Source organism: Hyperoodon ampullatus (assembly GCF_949752795.1).
Source record: "Hyperoodon ampullatus genome assembly, chromosome: 3".
NCBI lineage: Eukaryota > Metazoa > Chordata > Mammalia > Artiodactyla > Ziphiidae > Hyperoodon > Hyperoodon ampullatus.
In genome coordinates this window covers 15,002,104-15,008,265 of record NC_136916.1, presented here as the reverse complement: position 1 = coordinate 15,008,265, position 6,162 = coordinate 15,002,104, and the positions used below count along the sequence as shown (strand labels likewise).

General features: G+C 40.5%; 1 pseudogene across 1 annotated transcript; it reads right to left on the bottom strand.

Moving 5' to 3' along the window:
- Window positions 1-1,222: 1,222 nt before the first annotated feature.
- On the bottom strand, window positions 1,223-1,811 carry LOC307049890 (large ribosomal subunit protein eL19-like; annotated as a pseudogene). The gene has a single exon. The product of its transcript is annotated as a large ribosomal subunit protein eL19-like (transcript).
- Between the last annotated feature and the right edge of the window lie 4,351 nt (window positions 1,812-6,162).

Below are 6,162 nucleotides of genomic sequence, written 5' to 3'. Positions count from 1 at the left end.
AGACAATACTTCCTTCTGCACTTTCTCAGTTTATCCCGCATAGACCATGGACATGCAACCCAAGGCTTTACAACATCCCCTGGCTTCCAGGAAGATACAGACTGACCTGGGTTTATCCATCCCAGGAAGGTTCTGGTTTGCTGGGAGGGGATTCTAAGAGTCGGGACATCATCACAGATACTGGCCAAGCAGAGATGTTGGCTTTAATTGCCACTTTCAATCAGATCACCTTTAATTTTATGCATCTTTATATGAGAGTTCCATATACCATCTCATTTGAAAACAAGGCTCTCCCTTTCTTAAGTTCCTTATAAGCACTGTCTTATAACCAGCTCAGAAAATATGAGGCAATGACAACATTCTCTGATGTGCTTTTCACTGAGTCCTAGGAAAGCTTACTTTCCAGATGTATCTGTATATAAATATACAGATAGGGTGCTCAGTGACCTGCTAGCAGTCACTCAGTTTGTGTCCTTCTTGAGTCAAAATTTTTAACTGCAGAAATTTTGTAAGAGGCAAACTGGTGATTGAGGAGATCACATCATTTCATCTATTAGTGTCTGCCCATAAGCTCACCCTGCAATCTTCCATGCACTTTTGATAAGCATTAAGAGAACAGCATTGCCACCAGTGCTGATGGGCATCTCACAGGTATAGGGAAAGATTCTGCAAATGCCTTTTCTTCCTCCTATTTACACCTTTATGAGCCTTCATACAATTTTAGTAGGCATTTATTTGTATACATTTATGGTGTCCAAGAACATGCTTAATCATTGTTCTTTAATACTCTCTGTAAAAGGAAAGCCTCCTCTGTTGTAGCACACAAAGGAAAGTGATAAGTAAAAGTACCTTCTATCCCTGGAGACCTTGATTTCTCAAAGAGCTTTTATGTTGATTAATTCATGTAATATTCACAAACACTTTGGCATGAATATAATGCTACTAAAGCAAAGGAAATTGTGAAAACTACTGGTTTTAAAGCAGATGACTCCAAGAATCACCTGTTCTATCTTTTAACCATCAGCTGGTTAGTTATCTTCATCACAGGCCAGCCTGGTTCCAACTGCCCAACTGTGAGGTTAGCCCTAGGGTCTCCAACCATTTGTCTTTTGTTCTTCTTGAGAAGATTTTTTTTTTAAGGCAGATAAATGCTTGTTTTTTATTGAATGAGTGGTCTATCTAATTGCCGAGGCCACTATGTACAGAGAAGAGAGGGAGAACTTTATTTCTTGGTCTCTTCCTCCTTGCACAGAGTCTTGATGATTTCTTCCTTCTTGGCCTGGAGCCGGTCTTCATGGTCCTTGCGGGCTTCCTTGGTCTTAGACCTGCGGGCCTCAGCCTGGTCCGTCAGAAGCTTCTTGCAAGCCTTGTCTGCCTTCAGCTTGTGGATATGTTCCATGAGAATCCGCTTGTTTTTGAACACGTTACCCTTCACTTTCAGGTATAGGCTGTGATACCTGTGGTGGTCAATTTTCTTAGATTCACGGTATCTTCTGAGCAGCGGGCACAGAATTCTCATCCTCTCATCCAGGTTACCTTTTAGGGCATTCGAGCACTGGCAGTACCCTTTTGCTTACCTATGTCCATATGCCTGTCCTTCCTGTGGGCCAAGGTGTTTTTCCGGCATCGAGCCTGGGAATGGACCATCACAGGTTTCTGGATGATGAGTCCATCTTTGATCAGTTTCCGGACGTGCTGATGGGAGTTGGCATTGGTGATTTCCTTAGTCTCATTGGGGTCCAACCAGACCTTTTTTTTGCCACAGAGGAGGACCTGGAGGCAAGCCTCTTCTGAAGCCTGAGCATACTCATGGCTGCAGCCGCAGTGGTGAGAGGCTAGAAGATTTTAAATAAGTTGGGAATCAAATAAAATGCCATTTCTTTTACTAATTGTCCTTCATGTAAGTTGAAGTTGCCATAACTGAATTGGCTGAATCTCTAAATCCCCCTGTGACCTTTTATCTGCTCTTTAAAGTTGGTTCTGTAGTTTAGTTTTTAAAGAGGTATTATCAGTTATTGAGCCCTTACCGCTCACCCTTGAGGTCTCAGCTTAAGTATCACTTTCTCACAAAACAGTCCCAAACTACCCTCCCTACGTTTGGTCACCTGGTAATATGCACACACAGAGCACTGCAAATTTCTTTTAATTTATATCCTGCAGGTTTAATGACCGATTTCTTCTTCTTTAATAAACTATAACTTCCAGGACAGTGGAGGATGCCTTGTTCACTAGCCCCAGACTCAGGCCTAATGTAACAGCCAGTGCATCCAGATCCAATATAAATTTAGATAAATGTGAATAAATGCAGGGTAGCACTGTAGCCACTGAGAATGCCAAGCTCTAGAAGCACCTCAGGGAGTTCATTGTCTAGTCAGGCATGCAGGATGGATGAATATAAATACAAACAATACGAAGATAAAGTAAGGAATAATCAAATGCTTTTTAAAAAAGCTATAATTTCAGTGAGGTTTACACGGATTTAGGGGAGGGAGGATTGTAGCTCGGGATGACAAAGCAACCAGAGGGATGAAGCAACTTAGCTCCATGGAGAGGGAGTCACCTTGGCCATGGTGAGTCATGCATAATGGACCCTAGGGACACATCTGTACCTTTTCATTTTGTTCCACAGGATATGTAATATCCTATTCTCTCTCTCATTCTCTTTTTAAAATTCTTTTTTAACCAGATGTAGTAATTCCAAAAGCAAACCCTTTGGGAACATTTAACATTTAACATGATGATATGTAGAGGTAAAAAATGAGAAGGGAAGGCGTCCATATTTGTAACCATCCACAAGGCATAAGAAGGACAACGGTAACTGCATATGGGAGGAAAAGCTTCCTTCAGCCCTCTTAGGTTCTGTGGCTGGGCCTAAGAATTATTATTATTATTTTTTTTTTTTTGCGGTACACGGGCCTCTCACCGTCGTGGCCTCTCCCGTTGCAGAGCACAGGCTCCGGACGCGCAGGCTCAGCGGCCATGGCTCACGGGCCTAGTCTCTCCGCGGCATGTGGGATCCTCCCGGACCGGGGCACGAACCCGTGTCCCCTGCATCGGCAGGCGGACTCCCAACCACTGCGCCACCAGGGAAGCCCTGGGCCTAAGAATTAAACTGGCATAAGATAGATGAACAGGAGAAAGCCTACAGGTGTTCTTTAATACAGCCCACCCTTAAACAAAGCAGGTCTGAACTGCACAGCTCCAACTATATGAGGATTTTTTCTTTTTCTTTTTTTTAACATCTTTATTGGAGTATAATTGCTTTACAATGGTGTGTTAGTTTCTGCTTTATAACAAATTGAATCAATTATACATATACATATGTCCCCATATCTCTTCCCTCGTGCGTCTCCCTCCCTCCCACCCTCCCTATCCCACCCCTCTAGGTGATCACAAAGCACCGAGCTGATCTCCCTGTGCTATGCGGCTGCTTCCCACTAGCTATCTATTTTACGTTTGGTAGTGTATATATGTCCATGCCACTCTCTCACTTTGTCACAGCTTACCCTTCCCCCTCCCCATATCCTCAAGTCCATTCTCTAGTAGGTCTGCATCTTTATTCCCATCTTGCCCCTAGGTTCTTCATGACCTTTTTTTTTTTTTTTTAGATTCCATATATATGTGTTAGCATATGGTATTTGTTTTTCTCTTTCTGACTTACTTCACTCTGTATGACAGTCTCTAGGTCCATCCACCTCACTACAAATAACCCAGCTTCGTTCCTTTTTCTGGCTGAGTAATATTCCATTGTATATATGTGCCACATCTTCTTTATCCATTCATCTGTTGATGGACACTTAGGTTGCTTCCATGATCTGGCTATTGTAAATAGAGCTGCAATGAACATTTTGGTACATGTCCCTTTTTGAATTATGGTTTTCTCAGGGTATATGCCCAGTAGTGGGATTGCTGGGTCATATGGTAGTTCTATTTTTAGTTGTTTAAGGAACCCCCATACTGTTCTCCATAGTGGCTGTATCAATTTACATTCCCACCAACAGTGCAAGAGGGTTCCTTTTTCTCCACACCCTCTCCATCATTTATTGTTTGTAGATTTTTTGATGATGGCCATTCTGACTGGTGTGAGATGATATCTCACTGTAGTTTTGATTTGCATTGCTCTAATGATTAATGATGTTGAGCATTCTTTCATGTGTCTGTTGGCAATCTGTATATCTTCTTTGGAGAAATGTCTATTTAGGTCTTCTGCCCATTTTTGGATTGGGTTGTTTGTTTTTTAGATATTGAGCTGCATGAGCTGCTTGTTAATTTTGGAGATCAATCCTTTGTCCGTTGCTTCATTTGCAAATATTTTCTCCCATTCTGAGGGTTGTCTTTTCATCTTGTTTATGGTTTCCTTTGCTGTGCAAGAGCTTTGAAGTTTCATTAGGTCCCATTTGTTTATTTTTGTTTTTACTTCCATTTCTCTAGGAGGTGGGTCAAAAAGGATCTTGCTGTGATTTATGTCATAGAGTGTTCTTCCTATGTTTTCCTCTAAGAGTTTGATGGTGTCTTGCCTTACTTTTAGGTCTTTAATCCATTTTGAGTTTATTTTTGTGAATGGTGCTAGGGAGTGCTCTAATTTCATTCTTTTACATGTAGCTGTCCAGTTTTCCCAGCACCACTTATTGAAGAGGCTGTCTTTTCTCCATTGTATATCCTTGCCTCCTTTATCAAAGATAAGGTGACCATATGTCCGTGGGTTTATCTCTGGGCTTTCTCTCCTGTTCCATTCATCTATATTTCTGTTTTTGTGCCAGTACCATACTGTCTTGATTACTGTAACTTTGTAGTATAGTCAGAAGTCTGGGAGCCTGATTCCTCCAGCTCTATTTTCTTTCTCAAGATTGCTTTGGCTATTTGGGGTCTTTTGTGTTTCCATACAAATTGTGAAATTTTTTGTTCTAGTTCTGTGAAAAATGCCAGTGGTAGTTTGATAGGGATTGGATTGAATCTGTAGATTGCTTTGGGTAGTAGAGCCATTTTCACAATGTTGATTCTTCCAATCCAAGAACATGGTATATCTCTCCATCTATTTGTATTATCTTTAATTTCTTTCATCAGTGTCATAATTTTTTGCATACAAGTCTTTGTCTCCTTAGGTAGGTTTATTCCTAGATATTTTATTCTTTTTGTTGCAATGGTCAATGGGACTGTTTTCTTAATTTCACTTTCAGATTTTTCATCATTAGTGGATAGGAATGCAAGAGATTTCTGTGCATTAATTTTGTATCCTGCAACTTTCCCAAATTCATTGATTAGCTCTAGTCGTTTTCTGGTGGCATCTTTAGGATTCTCTATGTATAGTGTCATGTCATCTGCAAACAGTGACAGCTTTACTTCTTCTTTTCTGATTTGGATTCCTTTTATTTCTTTTTCTTCTCTGATTGCTGTGGCTAAAACTTCCAAAACTATGGTGAATAATAGTGGTGAGAGTAGGCAACCTTGTCTTGTTCCTTATCTTAGTGGAAATGGATTCAATTTTTTACCACTGAGGACAATGTTGGCTGTGGGTTTGTCATATATAGCCTTTATTATGTTGAGGAAAGTTCCCTCTATGCCTACTTTCTACAGGGTTTTTATCATAAATCGGTGTTGAATTTTGTCAAAAGCTTTCTCTGCATCTATTGAGATGATCATATGGTTTTTCTCCTTCAGTTTGTTAATATGGTGTATCACGTTGATTGATTTGCATATATTAAAGAATGCTTGCATTCCTGGGATAAACCCCACTTGATCATGGTTTATGATCCTTTTAATGTGCTGTTGGATTCTGTTTGCTAGTATTTTGTTGAGGATTTTTGCATCTATGTTCATCAGTGATATTGGCCTGTAGTTTTCTTTCTTTGTGACATCTTTGTCTGGTTTTGGTATCAGAGTGATGGTGACCTTGTAGAATGAGTTTGGGAGTGTTCCCCCCTCTGCTATATTTTGGAAGAGTTTGAGAAGGATGGGTGTTAGCTCTTCTCTAAATGTTTGATAGAGTTCGCCTGTGAAATCATCTGGTCCTGGACTTTTGTTTGTTGAAAGGCTTTTAATCACAGTTTCAACTTCAGTGCTTGTGATTGGTCTGTTCATATTTTCTATTTCTTCCTGTTTCAGTCTCAGAAGGTTGTGCATTTCTAAGAATTTGTCCATTTCTTCCAGGTTGTCCATTTTATT